Source organism: Ranitomeya imitator, chromosome 2 (genome assembly GCF_032444005.1).
Source record: "Ranitomeya imitator isolate aRanImi1 chromosome 2, aRanImi1.pri, whole genome shotgun sequence".
NCBI lineage: Eukaryota > Metazoa > Chordata > Amphibia > Anura > Dendrobatidae > Ranitomeya > Ranitomeya imitator.
Window position 1 is genome coordinate 77,326,343 of NC_091283.1, and position 18,162 is coordinate 77,344,504.

Consider the following 18,162-nt stretch of genomic DNA (forward strand, 5'->3'; position numbering starts at 1 on the left):
GACCATGGGGCAGATTGCTGGACACACTGGGGCAATACTGAAGACCATGGGGCAGAATGCTGGACACACTGGGGCAATACTGGAGACCATGGGGCAGAATGCTGGACACACTGGGGCAATACAGGAGACCATGGGGCAGATTGCTGGACACACTGGGGCAATACAGGAGACCATGGGGCAGATTGCTGGACACACTGGGGCAATACAGGAGACCATGGGGCAGATTGCTGGACATACTGGGGCAGATTGCTGGACACACTGGGGGTAATATGCTGGACACACTGGGGGTAATATGCTGGACACAATGGGGGTAATATGCTGGACACACTGGGGCAGATTGCTGGACAACATGGGGGTAATATGCTGGACACACTGGGGCAGATTGCTGGACACACTGGGGGCAGGACTTGGGGCATGATTGGAGACACGGGGCAGGATTGGATCATGGGGCAGGACGGATACGATGGAGGCTGGTGGGGCAGGATGGGGAGATCATATGGGGCAGGATGGGGAGATCATATGGTGTAGAATGGATAGTCATGAGGGCAGGATACGAGAACATATGGCTGGAGCCAGGAATGAGATAAACGGGGCCAGGGTGGGGAATAGTGTTACCATAGGGGCTAATTAAGGGATATTATTACTGCAGTGATGTATTTATTTTATTTTTTGAGTATACTGTTTTAAATGGGGGGGCGGTCCTGTTACTGTGCAGAGTGACACTATATAGCCTTTTTGTCTTCATGTGGTGTAATGTAGAAGTTGTGAAAAATTAAGTAATGTGTTCTGCAAGCGGAGCTCGAGATAACTGTGTTATTTCCTGCAGAAACGAGTCCTGGCTGGAAGGAATGATGGCTGTCTGTGCTGGATGAAAGATGAAGGACTTCACCTAGAGACGTCACTGGTGAGTGAGTGTTACCTATACACTGACACTATACACTGTATACTATATACAGAGGTCCTGTGTACAATGTCACCAGTGATCTCTGTATTACCTCTACACAGACACTGCATACTAAGTACAGATCTCCTGTGAATACTGGCACTTATGGTGATAGTATTGTGTTGTTTTTTTTTTTATTACTGATCAGTATTGTAGTATTCAGTCACTATGTGGTGGTAATATGTGGTCTGGAAATGGTGTTGTGGTATTTGTCCCTTGTATGTAGTATTATTCGGTCACTATGTGGTCTGGTCACGGTGTGGTGGTATTAAGTCACAGGTTTGGCATGTGGGGGTGACACCATTAGGCCCAGTTTAAGTTCTACAAAACAGGAAAACCATTTTTGGTAACCTTTGTGTGTATTGAGCCGGGGGAGAGGGGGGGCGCCAAACTCGGGAACAGCCCCGGGCGGCAAAAGCTCTAGCTACGCCTCTGATTTGATAATTGTAGCCCCCCTATAAATATAACACTACTATCCAGAGCTGTTTCTTCAGTTAACGCCCCGCTTTCTTATTGGAGTAAGAATTGTGATTAATTTTGGGGGGGATTTATTTTAAAAGTTGCAATATAAGAATCTTGCTTAGTCCTCTCTGCATAGCCGACCATGTCTGTTTTCCCACCCACGTTTCCAAATTGGGAAAAACAATGTAAAATCAAATGGGCTTATTTTTTTGTACAGAAATGCAGTGCAACCGAATGTTATACTTTTTGATGTAAAAAAAGACACTAAAGTCTTGATAGTTTCCTCTCAAAGTGCGTTCCCTCTCCGCGGTTCTCTGCTGTGCACTAAGGCTACGTTCACACCGTGAGTTTTTGGTGCGCTTCCGATGTTGCCGACTTTCTGCACCTATTGCTAAATTATTTTACCTATTGAGTTTTTTCATTCCATTTTTTAGTGCGTTTTTAGACAGGCATTATTATCACTGCAGTTTCTCTTTTTTTCTGTGTCATCTTTTAAGTAAAGTTATGCCATAGTATTTGGCTTTGACAAAAACTTTATTGATACAGTCATGTGCAGATTACAATTCGTAGGAGGATAAGAGTAGTAGTCAGCGCTGCTGTGCTAGATCAAGAAATCCGGAAGACGGATTTCTGTGCAGACTACGTGCTTTTTTATGTGTTTTTATTACATTGACATGTTGCGGGTTTCAAACACGCACCACGGGTCAGTTCACGATGCATAAAAGGAAGCCTGGCGGCAGGAGATTTCTATATCCCATCCTCTCTGCTGGAACTGTAGGATGATTGGGGTTATTTTAAGCTGTATTTACGACACAATCGTGATAGAAAATCCAAAATTGTCTGTATTATGTCATTATTATAAAACCCAAATCTGTCGGCTGAGGCTTTTGGGGGATACACTGCGCAAAAACAAACAATGATTACAAAGTGGATTAAATAAAGTGTAAATTATAAGAACTGTATATATTATATATATAATAGCTTTAAGATGGTTTCCTTAGCTGCAAATACTAAACTATCAAGGTACGTATCTTCTGCTCACCATTATTACTCCACAAACTAGTTTTATATATATATATATATATATATATATATATATATATATATATACTAGATGGTGGCCCGATTCTAACGCATTGGGTATTCTAGAACATGTATGTAGTTTATTTATGAAGATTTTAGAATAATACATTGAATACTCAGGATTCAGCCAACCGCGACCAATTAGTGACGCGTGTTTCAAATCCTGCGCCAATTCGCGGTCGTACTGCGATAATCTGATTATAATTGTATTTACTATATAATTGTCTTAGGCTGCCGTCACAGTATTTGGTCAGTATTTTACATCACTATTTGTAAGCCAAAACCAGGAGTGGGTGATAAATACACAAGTGGTGCATATGTTTCTATTAGACTTTTCCTCTATTTGTTCCACTCCTGGTTTTGACTTACAAATACTGATGTAAAATACTGACCAAATACTGCTAGTGTGACGGCAGCCTTAGACAATTATATAGTAAATACAATTATAATCAGATTTTAAAATTGTTTATTGTCATCACTTAACATATTGTTTTCTAGAATACTCAAAGTAAAACAAGTTACGAATTCCATCTAGTATATCTACTTATATGCTGGCCAAAACTGCCAGTCAGTGAGGGGTTAACTGCAGATCCAAGACCAGTGAGCGGCTTCCCTGCTGACTTGTTGTCAATACAATCTGACGATGCAGCGCCGCCAGCTGCCAGCAGGGGGAGCTCGTGCACCCCTGGATGCTCCCGCAGCTGCATTACACCTGGCCCCCTAATAATCAGCTGCAGCAGAGGGTGCTGACCAGGAGAGATGCCGCATGCCCCAGGCTTGCTCAATGTCAGCCTTGGGGACAGCAGGGAGCCCTCAGCAGCTGGGCTCAGCAGGACAGCTCACAATGTGGTGGCTGTGTGCCTGGGCTGCATCCTGCTGCTGGGATCTCTCTACAACTTTCTGGTGCTGCTGATCTTTGTGAAGTTTGACGCTGTGAGGACCCCCATTAATATGATCCTGCTGAACATCAGTGTCAGTGACCTGCTGGTCTGTGTCTTTGGGACCCCACTCAGCTTTGCAGCCAGTGTATCTGGTGGGTGGCTGATAGGACCGCAGGGATGTAAGTGGTATGGCTTCTGCAACTCCTTGTTTGGTGAGTAACCTGGGATTTTACTTACAGATGGAGCAGAGCTGAGTTTGCTCATTTTTGCCAGGTCGTGGCTGTGCTTTTACATAGGACTGCAATAAACCTGGCTCTTTGTTATTTATCCAAAATAAATAGTTTAACGCTAAATGAATCTCTGCTACTTCTGAATATTATTCTGCTGCTGGTTTTATGAGTAACCTGGGGCTTCATTCACAGCAGCATACTTCCCTGTTCTCCCAGAATGGCCCAACCTCCTGGGGAGCAGGTGCCCCCAGTACAGCTGGGAGTCAGTGGCCTCCACTAGTGATCCCTGTGGATTCCCGCTGTGATTGTGGGAGCACTGGCTCTTTCAGGTGGGCACTATGGATTATTTATGGGTGCGTTGTACCTGTGCGGCTATTATTATGGGGGCGCTATGTCTTGCACCGTTTGGCGATTCTCTCTTATACATGGAACTGTGACTTGCACGAGGCACAAACTAAGATTACAACTATCAGAGTTCTAGCCTGTTTTCTTTTTTGGAGTGAGGATGTCACAAATTTGTACAATTTTCTTAAAATCAGGTGTACCCTTAATAAGTGCCATAACTCAGTCTTTTGAGTCATTCTGTGCAGCCTCCATTCATTGTCTATGGAACTGCCGAGTACAGCGCTCGGCTTTCTTCAACAGTCCCATTGGTGATGAAATCAGTGGCTGTCGTGCATGTGCACCTCCGCTCCATTCAGGACAGGGTTTTATAGAGTCCTGATATCAACATCACTGGAGGTCCCAGCAGTCACACCGCCAGCAATCAGCAAGGTATCCCCTATCCAAGCACTTCAGCTGTAATTGCAGTGCTGGTCTATGAGGGGTGATGATGATGACGACGACTGTGATCCTGCTGCTCTATAGGAAATTGCGTCTCTGACTGTTTTGCGCACTGTGGCTGGGATTAAAAGAGAAGAAATCCGGAGTAATGGGGCTGTGAGCAGGATCTAGGTTTGGGTTTATGTCTGAAAACTTTGCAGATAAACATTCTGGTGATGTCAAAGGAGAGAAGGATCGGGCGGTTGAAATATAAACTGTCGATCCTTTTGTTTTCAGGGCAGATGAGCCGCTGCCAGATGAGTCTGACCTTCTCCCCTGTACTCGTGTATGGGGAGTCATGAGATGTCGGTCCAGCACAGGCAGGCGATGGCTCTCAGATGATGGATTGCCCATTTAGGCACCGATATGCTGATATATCAGAAAATATGATCATTAGGAGTTAATGGTGAGACTCCACTGCTCATCGGAACTCAACCTACCCCATTATGGGGCATGTGTGCAGCCCTCCACATCAAATATGGGACTTGCCTTCCATTGAATGTCGAAAGTTGGTCAGAGGCGGTAGTCACTATTTTACATTCAAGTGAGCATTCTCCATAGTTTCTGTAACTCTCCACTACTATGGAAGATCAGAATCCATGTTTCAGCTCTAATATGGGGACAATGGGTGGAACTTCTTGGTAAAATTATCAGTTGGAGTTCGACTGTTTGTACTCTCACCAGTAGACAAGGAAAATGGTGTGCACTCAGGTCAGGGACAAGGAGGTGCTGGTAAACTGACCGTGAGGTCAAGTCAATCATTCAAAAAAGATTGCCGCACACTCAAGACTGGTAAGATGCAAAAGGTGTATGCCAATTTTATTGAAGAAAACAAAACAAAAAAGAACTGGTTGCCACATTCATATTCATTTGAAATAGACAAAAACCCGACGTTTCGACCCTCCCGGGTCTCCCCCCAGGACATCGCAGCAAGGCGTGGGATGCGCCGCTAATCCTCCCAGGGACCCTTTTCAGACCCACTAGGTGTCTAACGGCCCTCACCACCCAGATTCTGTGCTCCCGGGACACTTCTGCCCGGACTGGCTTTATTATAAGGTTGTGCCTTAACAAGGGATCGGTCGTACACCCCCTACCACTGCCACTATTATGCATCTATGTCAAAGGACTTGAGTAACCCCATGAGTAAGACCCGGGAGGGTCGAAACGTCGGGTTTTTGTCTATTTCAAATGAATATGAATGTGGCAACCACTTCTTTTTTGTTTTGTTTTCTTCAATAAAATTGGCATACACCTTTTGCATCTTACCAGTCTTGAGTGTGCGGCAATCTTTTTTGACTGTACTCTCACCAGTGGCAGACAAAATGTTACCCTGGGTGAGATTAACCCCTTTACCCCCAAGGGTGGTTTGCACGTTAATGACCGGGCCAATTTTTCCAATTCTGACCACTGTCCCTTTATGACAGTGGTCCCCAACTCCAGGCCTCGAGGGCCGCCAACAGTGCAGGTTTTCAGGATTTCCTTAGTATTGCACAGGGGTTGGAATCATCACCTGTGCAGATGATCACATTACCACCGATGCAATACTAAAGAAATCCTGAAAACCTGCACTGTTGGCGGCCCTCGAGGCCTGGAGTTGGGGACCCCTGCTTTATGAGGTTATAACTCTGGAACGCTTCAACGGATCCCAGTGATTCTGACATTTTCTCGTGACATATTGTACTTCATGACAATGGTAAAAATTCTTTGATAGTACCTGCGTTTATTTGTGAAAAAAACAGAAATTTGGTGAAAATTATGAAAATTTCGCAATTTTCCAACTTTGAATTTTTATGCAATTAAATCACAGAGATATGTCACACAAAATACTTAATAAATAACATTTCCCACATGTCTACTTTACATCAGCACAATTTTGGAACCAAAATTTTTTTTGTTAGGGAGTTATAAAGGTTAAAAGTTGACCAGCAATTTCTCATTTCTACAACACCATTTTTTTTTAGGGATCACATCTCATTTGAAGTCATTTTGAGGGGTCTATATGATAGAAAATACCCAAGTGTGACACCATTCTAAAAACTACACCCCTCAAGGTGCTCAAAACCATATTCAAGAAGTTTATTAACCCTTCTGGTTCTTCACAGGAATTTTTTGAATGTTAAAATAAAAATGAACATTTAACTTTTTTTTCACAAAAAATTTAATTCAGCTCCAAGTTGTTTTATTTTACCAAGGGTAACAGGAGAAAATGGACCCCAAACATTGTTGTACAATTTGTCCTGAGTACGCCGATACCCGACATGTGGGGGTAAACCACTGTTTGGGCGCATGGCAGAGCTTGGAAGCGAAGGAGCGCCATTTGACTTTTCAATGCAAAATTGACTGGAATTGAGATGGGACGCCATGTTTCGTTTGGAGAGTCCCTGATGTGCCTAAACATTGAAACCCCCCACAAGTGACACCATTTTGGAAAGTAGACCTCCTAAGGAACTTATCTAGAGGTGTGGTGAGCACTTTGACCCACCAAGTGCTTCACAGAAGTTTATAATGTAGAACCGTAAAAATAAAAAATAATATTTTTTCACAAAAATTATCTTTTCGCCCCCAATTTTTTATTTTCCCAAAGGTAAGAGAAGAAATTGGACTCCAAAAGTTGTTGTACAATTTGTCCTGAGTACGCTGATACCCCATATGTGGGGGTAAACCACTGTTTGGGCGGATGGGAGAGCTCGGAAGGGAAGGAGCGCCGTTTGACTTTTCAATGCAAAATTGACAGGAATTGAGATGGGACGCCATGTTGCGTTTGGAGAGCCACTGATGTGCCTAAACATTGAAACCCCCCAATTATAACTGAAACCCTAATCCAAACACATCCCTAACCCTAATCCCAACAGTAACCCTAACCACACCTCTAACCCTAATCCCAACCCTATTCCCAACTGTAAATGTAATCTAAACCCTAACTGTAACTTTAGCCCCAACCCAAACTGTAACCCTAGCCCTAGCCCTAGCCCTAACCCTAACCCTAATGGGAAAATAGAAATAAATACATTTTTTAAATTTTTCCCTAACTAAGGGGGTGATGAAGGGGGGTTTGATTTACTTTTATAGTGGGTTTTTTAGCGGATTTTTATGATTGGCAGCCGTCACACGCTGAAAGATGCTTTTTATTGAAAAAAAATATTTTTTGCGTTACCACATTTTGAGAGCTATAATTTTTCCATATTTTGGTCCACAGAGTCATGTGAGGTCTTGTTTTTTGCGGGACGAGTTGACGTTTTTATTGGTAATATTTTCGGGCACGTGACATTTTTTGATCGCTTTTTATTCCGATTTTTGTGAGGCAGAATGGCCAAAAACCAGCTATTCATGAATTTCTTTTGGGGGAGGCGTTTATACCGTTCCGCGTTTGGTAAAATTGATAAAGCAGTTTTATTCGTCGGGTCAGTACGATTACAGCGACACCTCATTTATAAAAATTTTTATGTTTTGGCGCTTTTATACGATAAAAACTATTTTATAGAAAAAATAATTTTTTTTGCATTGCTTTATTCTCAGGACTATAACTTTTTTTTATTTTTTTGCTGATGATGCTGTATGGTGGCTCGTTTTTTGCGGGACAAGATGATGTTTTCAGCGGCACCATGGTTATTTATATCTGTCTTTTTGATCGCGTGTTATTCCACTTTTTGTTCGGCGGTATGATAATAAAGCGTTGTTTTTTGCCTCTTTTTTTTTATTTCTTACGGTGTTTACTGAAGGGGTTAACTAGTGGGCCAGTTTTATAGGTGGGGTCGTTACGGACGCGGCGATACTAAATATGTGTACTTTTATTGTTTTTTTTTTTATTTAGATAAAGAAATGTATTTATGGGAATAACATATATATATTTTTTCATTATTTAGGAATATTTTTTTTTTTTTTTTTTACACATTTGGAAAACATTTTTTAAACTTTTTTACTTTGTCTCAGGGGGGGACATCACAGATCGGTGATCTGCCAGTTTGCACAGCACTCTGTCAGATCACCGATCTGACTTACAGCACTGCAGGCTTCACAGTGCCTGCTCTGAGCAGGTTCTGTGAAGCCACCTCCCTCCCTGCAGGACCCGGATGCCACGGCCATCTTGGATCCGGGCCTGGAACAAGCAGGGAGGGAGGTAAGACCCTCGCAGCAACGCGATCACATCGCGTTGTTGCGGGGGGCTCAGGGAAGCCCGCAGGGTGCTCCCTCCTTGCGCGATGCTTCCCTGCACCGCCGGCACATCGCGATCATGTTTGATCACGGTGTGCCGGGGGTTAATGTGCTGGGGGCGGTCCGTGACCGCTCCTGGCACATAGTGCCGGTTGTCAGCTGCGATAGGCAGCTGACACTCGGCCGCGCTCCCCCCCGTGAGCGCCGCCAATCGCGCTTGACGTACTATCCCGTCGGTGGTCATAGGGGCCCACCCCACCTCGACGGGATAGTACGTCCGATGTCAGAAAGGGGTTAAAGGGATTCTGTCAGCAGAGAATGACTGTTCAAACCAAGCACAGGCGTTCAGGGCCAGTCAATTATATACACCTTTCCATCTATCTCTGCCCTTCTCGGTCTCTATGAAGCCAGAGCTGTCAATCAAAGAAGAGTAGGGAGAAGATAGCAGGAGAACAAGCAGGTGTGATGGTGTATGTAAATGATTGGCCCCGCCATGTTAGGCCGGTTTCACACGTCAGTGGCTCCGGTACGTGAGGTGACAGTTTCCTCATGTACCGGAGCCACTGACACACGTAGACACATTAAAATCAATGCATCTGTGCAGATGTCATTGATTTTTTTTGCGGACCATGTCTCCGTGTGCCAAACACAGAGACATGTCAGTGTTCGTGGGAGTGCACGGATTACACGGACCCATTAAAGTCAATGGGTCCGTGTAATACACGTACCGCACACGGACGTTGTCCGTGTGCAGTCCGTGTGCCGTGCAGGAGACAGCGCTACGGTAAACGCTGTCCCCCCACTGGTGCTGAAGCCACGATTCATATCTTCCCTGCAGCAGCGTTTGCTGTAGAGAAGATATGAATAATCGTGTTTAAAATAAAGCTCCATGCGCCCACCCCCCTCCCACCCCCTGTGCGCCTCCCCCCGCTGTTGTTAAAATACTCACCTGGCTTCCTCGCTGGCGCTGCTTCCTGTCCTGGCCGCATCTTCTACTGTATCAGTGGTCACGTGGGGCCGACCATTACAATCATGAATATGCGGCTCCACCTCCCATAGGGGTGGAGCCGCATATTCATTACTGTAAATGAGCAGCCCCACGTGACCGCTCATACAGTAGAAGGTGCGGCCAGGAAAGGAAGCAGCGCCAGCCAGCGAGGGAGCCGGGTGAGTATTGTAATAACAGTGGGGGGGGGGGGGGGGGCGGCGCACAGGGGTTGGGAGGGGGGTGGGCACATGGAACTTTATTTTAAACACGATTATTCATATCTTCTCTACAGCAAACGCTGCTGCAGGGAAGATATGAATCGCGGCTTCAGCACCAGATGCTGGTGCGCGTGGTACCCAGCACGGTGTGTGTGGTACCCAGTGGGCACACGGGCTTCACATGTGTGCCGCACGTGTGCCACAGAAACGCACCAGCACACGGACACGGATAATTCCGGTACCGATTTTTCCGGTACCGGAATTATCTGGACGTGTGAGACTGGCCTTAGTTTGAACAGTCATACTGCACTGACAGACATATTGCACCTTCACACACAAACATTGAGGGTGAAGTTACACAGGCTGTTACACCAGGTATTACCACATCAAACCTGTTATGTGCACACGGTTTTCAAAGGAAGTTAAACAGGTGGTTATTTTAACCCCTCAATGACCAGAGGTATTTTTTGTTTTTCATTTTCATTTTTTGGTCCTCTTCTTCTCCGAACCATAACTTTTTTTGGTCGATATGGCCATGTGAGGGCTTGTTTCTTGCGGGAGGAGTTGTACTTTTGAACGACAGCATTGGTTTTACCATGTTGTGTACTCGAAAATGGGGAAAGAAATTCCAAGTGCAGTGACATTGCAAAAAAAGTGCAATCCCACACTTGTTTTTTTTTTTTCTTTTTTACTAAGTTAACTAAATACTAAAACTGACCTGCCATTATGATTCTCTAGGTGATTACGAGTTCATAGATACCAAACATGTCTAGGTTATTTTTTTTTATTAAAGTGGTGAAAAAAAAATCCAAACTTTGTTAAAAAAAAAAAAAAATTGTGCCATTTCCCGATACCCATAGTGTCTCCATTTTAAGTGATCTTGAGTTGGATGAGGGCTTACTTTTTGCGCATCGAGCTGTTGTTTTTAATGATACCATTTTGGTGCAGATATGATCTTTTGAACGTCCGTTAATGCATTTTACATACAATGTTGCGGCGACCAAAAAACGTACCGTATATACTCGAGTATAAGCCGAGATTTTCAGCCCAAATTTTTGGGCTGAAAGTGCCCCTCTCGGCTTATACTCGAGTCACGGTAGCGGTGGGGTCGGCGGGTGATGGGGTGAGGGCGCTGAGGTATACTTACCTAGTCCCAGCGATCCTCGCGCTGTCCCTGCCGTCCCACGGTCTTCTGTGCTGCAGCTTCTTCCCCTCTTCAGCGGTCACGTGGGACCGCTCATTACAGAAATGAATAGGCGGCTCCACCTCCCATAGGGGTGGAGCCGCCTATTCATTTCTCTAATCAGTGGTGCCGGTGACCGCTGACAGGAAGAGGCTGCAGCACAGAAGACGGGGAGGAAGGCGGGGAGCGTCAGGATCGCTGGGACTAGGTAAGTATGGCATATTTACCTGTCCCCGTTCCAGCCGCCGGGCGCCGCTCCATCTTCCCGGCGTCTGCGCTCTGACTGTTCATGTCAGAGGGCGCGATGACGCGTATACTGTGCGCGGCGCCCTCTGCCTGATCAGTCAGAGCAGAGACGCCGGGAAAATGGAGGCGCCGGGACCGGACGCCGGGAGCTGCAATCAAGAGAGGTGAGTATGTGTGTTTTTTTTTTTTTTTTTTTTTTATTGCAGCAGCAGCAGCGGCCATGGCACAGATTTATGTGCAGCATCTATGGGGCAGTATGAACGGCACACAGCACTATATGGGGCATCTGTGCAGCATCTATGGGGCAATATGAACGGCACACAGCACTATATGGGGCATCTATGGGGCAATATGAACGGCACACAGCACTATATGGGGCATCTGTGCAGCATCAATGGGGCAATATGAACGGCACACAGCACTATATGGGGCGTCTGTGCAGCATCAATGGGGCAATATGAACGGCACACAGCACTATATGGGGCGTCTGTGCAGCATCAATGGGGCAATATGAACGGCACACAGCACTACATGGGGCATCTGTGCAGCATCTATGGGGCAATATGAACGGCACACAGCACTATATGGGGCATCTGTGCAGCATCTATGGGGCAATATGAACGGCACACAGCACTATATGGGGCATCTGTGCAGCATCTATGGGGCAATATGAACGGTGCAGAGCACTATATGGCACAGCTATGGGGAAATAATGATCTATTTTTATTTTTGAAATTCACCGGTAAATGCTGCATTTCCACCCTAGGCTTATACTCGAGTCAATAAGTTTTCCCAGTTTTTTGTGGCAAAATTAGGGGGGTCGGCTTATACTCGGGTCGGCTTATACTCGAGTATATACGGTAATTCAGGCATTTTTCTTTTTTTTCTCACTACGCCATTTAGCGATCAGGTTAATCCTTTTTTTTATTGATAGATCTGGGGGATTCTGAACGCAGCAATACCAAATACGATATGATACGATACACTTTATTGATCCCGTGGGAAATTATAGTATCACAGCAGCACAACTTAAATCATAAAAATCATAAAGGAATTACATAGTTGACATGACAGTGGAGTTGACAGAAGAACATTATACATTATACATTAGAATAGGACATACACAACAAGTAAACTGAATTGTAGAGAAATAAGTAGACATTCACCTTGGTGGTTTAACCCTAATGTTATTGTTGTACATCCCCATGGCAGTTGGCACAAACTATTTCCTATATTTTTCCTTCTTACACCTCAGAAGTATTAGCCGGTTGCTGAAGGTGCTCTTCTGTCTCATGAATAGCTCATATAGTGGATGTGCATTATTGTTCATAATTGCCATACACTTTTTCAGAGTTCTTTTCTCCACTACCTCCTCAAGAGAGTCCAGATTACAGCCGACAGCAGAACTTGCCTTCTTGATAATCTTATTCAGCTTATTAGCATCAGAGGCCCGCACACTACTACCCCAGCACGTGATTGCAAAAAAGATGGCACTTGCCACTACAGATTGGTAGAACATTTCTAACATTTTGCTGCACACATTAAAAGACCTCAGTTTCCTTAGGAAATACAATCTGCTCATCCCCTTCTTGTAGACAGACTCTGAGTGGCATCTCCAGTCCAGTATGCTATCCAAATGGACCCCCAAATATTTGTAACTCTCCACCTGCTCTACCTCCTGACCAACAATAGTGATCGTTAAGCATTCCACCTTAATCCTGCTATAGTTGGCCACCAACTCCTTAGTTTTCTTAACATTTAGTTGCAGATAGTTACCATTGCACCAATCCACGAAATTCGACACCACCCTTCTATATTCCTCATCCCCCTGATCTCCCCTAATGCATCCCACAACCACAGAGTCATCCGAAAATTTTTGAAGGTGGCAAAGTTCAGATTTATACTGAAAGTCTGAAGTATACAGTGTGACTAGAAAGGGCGCAAGCACCGTTCCCTGGGGGGCACCTACACTGCTCAATAATCTGCTTGACACAACTGCTCCCATCTGTACAAACTGTGGCCGATCTGATAGGTAGTCAGTTATCCAATTTCTCATCCCCTCCTCCACCTTCATATCAGTCATCTTTTTGTGTAGTAAAAGTGGCTGCAGGGAGTTAAATGCACTCGAGAAATCGAAGAACATCGCTCGCACCGTGGTTCCATCAGTCTCCAGAAATGAATGTACCCTATGTAACAGAGAAAGAATAGCATCATCCACCCCCAATCTATGTCGGTAGGCAAACTGAAGGGGATCGATAAAAGCATTGACCCTTGGTCTTAAGTGAGCAAGCACTAATCTTTCCAAGGCCTTCATAGCGTGAGATGTTAAGGCTACAGGACGATAGTCATTTAGGGTTGCAGGAGAAGAAGTCTTGGGTACCGGCACCAGACAGGAAGTTTTCCATAACACAGGTACCCTCTGTGTTTGTATACTTCCATTAAATAGGCGTGTAAAGACAGTACACAGCTGGTCTGCACAAACTTTAAGGACACGTGAGCTGAGTCCATCAGGTCCTGCAGCTTTACCAATGTTAAGTGACTTAAACATAATTTTCGGATACTCTAAAATTAGTCTGCTCATCCTCCAATATCGATGCTGCAGAATTTGCACCCAATTCCCATCCACTATCAGTTGGCAGTGCACATGTACTGCTAAACCTGTTGAAATACTCGTTCATCTCATTAGCTTTGTCTAGTTCTCCTCCATCATGTTCAGACCTTACCTTAAGCCCAGTTAGTAATTTCATTCCTGACCAATGAATGTTTGATTTTTTTTTTTATTGTTTTATGTTGAATGGGGCGAAAGGGACGTGATTTGAACTTTTGTACATTTTTTATACATTTTTTTTATATTTTTAAAAACATTTTTTTCCACTTTTAACTTGCTTCAATAGCCTCCATGGGAGACTAGAAGCTGCCATAACCCGATCGGCTCTACTATGTACAGGCGATGATCAGATCACCTGTATGTAGCAGAATACCTCACTTGCTTTGAGCGCCGACCACCGGGCAATCTGGCAGTGACAACCATAGAGGACTCCAGGAGACCTCTGGTTGTCATTCTAACCCATCAGTGACCCGCCATCATGTAACGGGGTAACGGGGGTCACCGATGGGCGGATTTCCGGCACAATTGTGTTTTGACAGCGGCATTTAATGGCCTAATAGCTGCGGGTGGATCGCGATTCTACCCGCAGCTGTTCCAGGCACATGTCAGCTGTTCAAAACAGCTGACATGTGCTGGGAAAGATGTGGGCACATCGGCGCACATTTACGCCCGATGTTGGAAACAGGTTAAACTTCTCGGAGAACTATCCATAGCTCTTCTATGTACAGTATGTAGGTTTGTCAAACCCTTCTGTCTCTTCATATAATCTGACACAGGTTAATGATGTTGAGATCAAAGCTCTGCGGAGGCCATATCATCACTTACAGGATTCCTTCCTCTCTACACTGAAGATAGTTCTCCTCTCTACACTGAAGATAGTTCTTAATAACTTACTCTGTATATTGGAGGTTGTGGTCTTGATCCAGAATAAATTTGGAGCAAATCGGACACCTTCCTAATGGTATTGCATGATGGATAAGTATCTGCCTTTATTTCTCAGCATTGAGGACACCATTAATCTTGACCAAATCCCTAATTCAATCTTTTGAAATGCATTTTCAATATTGCCAGAAACCTCCACCATGCTCCACTCTTCCTGCAGACGCTCACTGTACCGCTCTCCAACCCCTTTTGTGAACAAACTGACTTCTGTTATAGCCAAATATTTGACATGTAACTCATCAGTCCAAAGCATCGGTTGCCATTTTACTGCACCCCATTTGCTATGTTTTATTGCATAATTAAATCATTTGGTCATTGTTTCTATATTGATGGTTTGGACTTTTGGCTGCAATTTTTTTCATGAAGACTAATTTTGGACAGACTTCTCTGGACCTTAAATTAATGTTACTGAGTCCCACTAGTTGCTACCAGTTCTGAACTGGAGGCACTGCTGGACATATGTCAATTTTGAAGGGATGCAAGCATTCGGGCACATGCTCTACCATCATGCAGTACCATCAAGGAGGCGTCTGACTCCAAATTTATTCTGCAGCAGGAAAATGACCCCAAACATAGTCAATGTCATTAAGAACTATCTTCAGCGTAAAGAAGAACAAAGAGTCCTGGAAGTGATGATTCAGCCACACAGAGCCTGGATTTCTCTATCATCGACTAATAACATTTCTGTTTTTTTAATTCGTTGTTACTTTTCAGCATTTTTTTTCACACTTGCCTAAAACTTTTGCACAGTTCTTATGTTTTTTTACTAAATTTCCCAGCATTGTATTCTCCAAGAAGACTAATTTAGGATTAGCTGTAATTATCTGGCTTTATTCACTAGCGTTGTGTTCAGAAACCTCTGCATTAGGAGAGTAATAATCTTCATCTAATGACAACCTTATGTGATTGAGGGAAGGTAGGCTTCTTCTTTCAGCATACAAATGTTGATAACCTGTCTGCAGGAGCTGCGCAAGTTTTTTTGGAATTATTGGAATACCCATGAATCAAATGAGTGTACAGTTTACACTAACTGTTCAAATCGCTCACATGGTCTTGGTGGGAAGTGGCAAGTAAGTTCAATGTTGGTCTACGGAGGACAGATAATGCATTTCATTAATTCCACAGCACTTTACAGACATTATCGGCACTGTCCACATTGGGGCTCACAATCTAAATTCCCTATCAGTATGTCTGTGGAGGGTGGGAGGAAACCAGGGAAAATCCACAAAAACATGCGGAGAACATACAAACTCCTTTCAGATGTTGTCCTTGGAAGGATTTGAACCTAGGACCTTATCACTGCTGCAAGGCTATGATTCTAACCACTGAGCCACCATGCTGCCCTGATTCCCAATTTTATCTAATACAGACAGGACGATGTTGAATATGAAGGGCTGGCTAAGTCTTCTAACACAAAATTCAGTGCATATGATTAAATATTTACCAGATTACGGAAAGCTTTTTTTCTTATTAAAAAATCAATCGCACTTTTGAAAAAGATATAGATGAAATAAATTTCTTTTTACGTCACTCCTAGTTTGTTGACTTGAAATAGAGATTAAACTGCAGAAAAATCCTGAAACCTTTAAAGTGCTAGTTACGTTATATAATTATTGAAAATTAAGAGATTTTCATCAAATTACAACATTCCACAAATTGTATGTTAAATCAGGCCACAGAAATCGAGCTGTGAGAACAGAACCCAGTGTAAGCTCCGAAAGGGATCATTCAGAATCCGAGAGCTCTTGGACCCCCGATAGTGATTTGTTGACCTTCTATAACAAGAGATCGGCATCAAATACTAAACATAACTGACACCATCCATTAAGATGCGCACAATCAAGTAAATATGATCAACTTTCATCGATTATATAACCCACCCAATCATTTATAGGAACTCAAGAAATACCCAGAACTATCCAGTAACTATATCTAAATATTGCCTCCTAATCTGGTTAATGGTTACCCTTGAATTCATTACCAATACTGAGTGATGGTATTAATCCAAGATATGTTAACCAATACTTTCATTATGCCTATGGAATAGATTTTGACATTATCACACTAAATTTCACACTTCCATTTTTGTCTTTTTTTAGGCATATAAAATATCCAATTACGGGAACATGACAAATGTGGCCATCAAGCTCAAACACTAAGAATGGATAATGTGCATTGTGTAAACTTTCTTTTGTTACTTTTACTGACAAATTGTAATTTAGAAAAATAAAGCTTGCCCCTCACGCCAAGAACAAACATGGACATATTGAACCGAATGACGGATTTGTTTATTTGCCCATAAACTTGACCTGAATAAATCACATAAATACAAAGGTCAGGAACTTTACTACGTATAAAAAAAAAAAAGAACAGGAAAAAAAACGGAGGTCTTGATGAGCTACTATTAGAAAATGAAAAAAGGATACACAGTTAAAACCAAACTCTAAAGGTCTCCATACACAGACTAAAGTCAGCCAATTCTACCAATATACTCCCAACTCCCTCTACAGATGTCCGGGAACAGAAGGATCTGTCATGTATGATTTTGAATACTCCCTTCTTGTTTCCCTCCTCAGAGAATGTAGAAACACTCAACTGAGCTGAACAGTCACATGTAGCCAAGTGGGTAGAAATAGCTGGCAAATGATCGCTTGACTATCTGATGTGTATGAAAGCCCTAAAGGGGTTGTCTACTTTCATCAAACGTTTAGTTACTTGTAAAATAAACTTTGACTTGCATATCCTCCCTAGATTCAGTGCCATGTCTCCTCTTCTGTCTCCATCTTTTTTTCTTTCCTGTAGTGGTGACATCATGGTAACAGAGCTGCCATCAATCACTAAGCTCAGCGTCTCGTGCCATCTATGTTAGCGGAGCCGCTGAGGTCAATGATTGTCTACAGCAATGTTCATTTGATGTCACCACTGCAGTCAAGCATCAGAGACAACGGCAACAGCAGAGAGCAGTGCAGGACCTGGGCAGGGTGAGTAAATCTGTCGATCTATAGAGTATGACAAACTTTGTGTTATATTACAGTGGTATATAACACTCCAAACAAAGTTCAAAAATTTTTCTGGATTGAAGTTGTTATCCATAGAGTATTATGTGCTTTGCGTTACATTATGGTAGTATTAAACTAAAAAAAAATCACTTTGCCTGCAGCAGGTGACCAATTATTATTATTATTTTTAAATAAAAATAAACTTGATTTCTGGAGACCTAGCAATTAGAAAATACGCAAGACGTGTGGTAAGGGATGGGAAAGTGCTGATGATGGTGCATTCAGACCCTGAGGACATGGGGCAGGTGTGACTACACCTGTTGCTGAAGTACAAGAAACACACCCATCCACGACACATAGCTTCATGTCCCACTTTGCAGGGAAGCATGATAACTTCTTCTGAAG

The 18,162-nt window shown here is 43.4% G+C and overlaps 1 pseudogene; it reads left to right on the forward strand.

The window, feature by feature from the left end:
• The first annotated feature begins 3,247 nt into the window (after positions 1-3,247).
• The window catches only part of LOC138666261 (opsin-3-like), a 44,587-nt pseudogene continuing 29,672 nt past the window's right edge, over positions 3,248-18,162 (forward strand).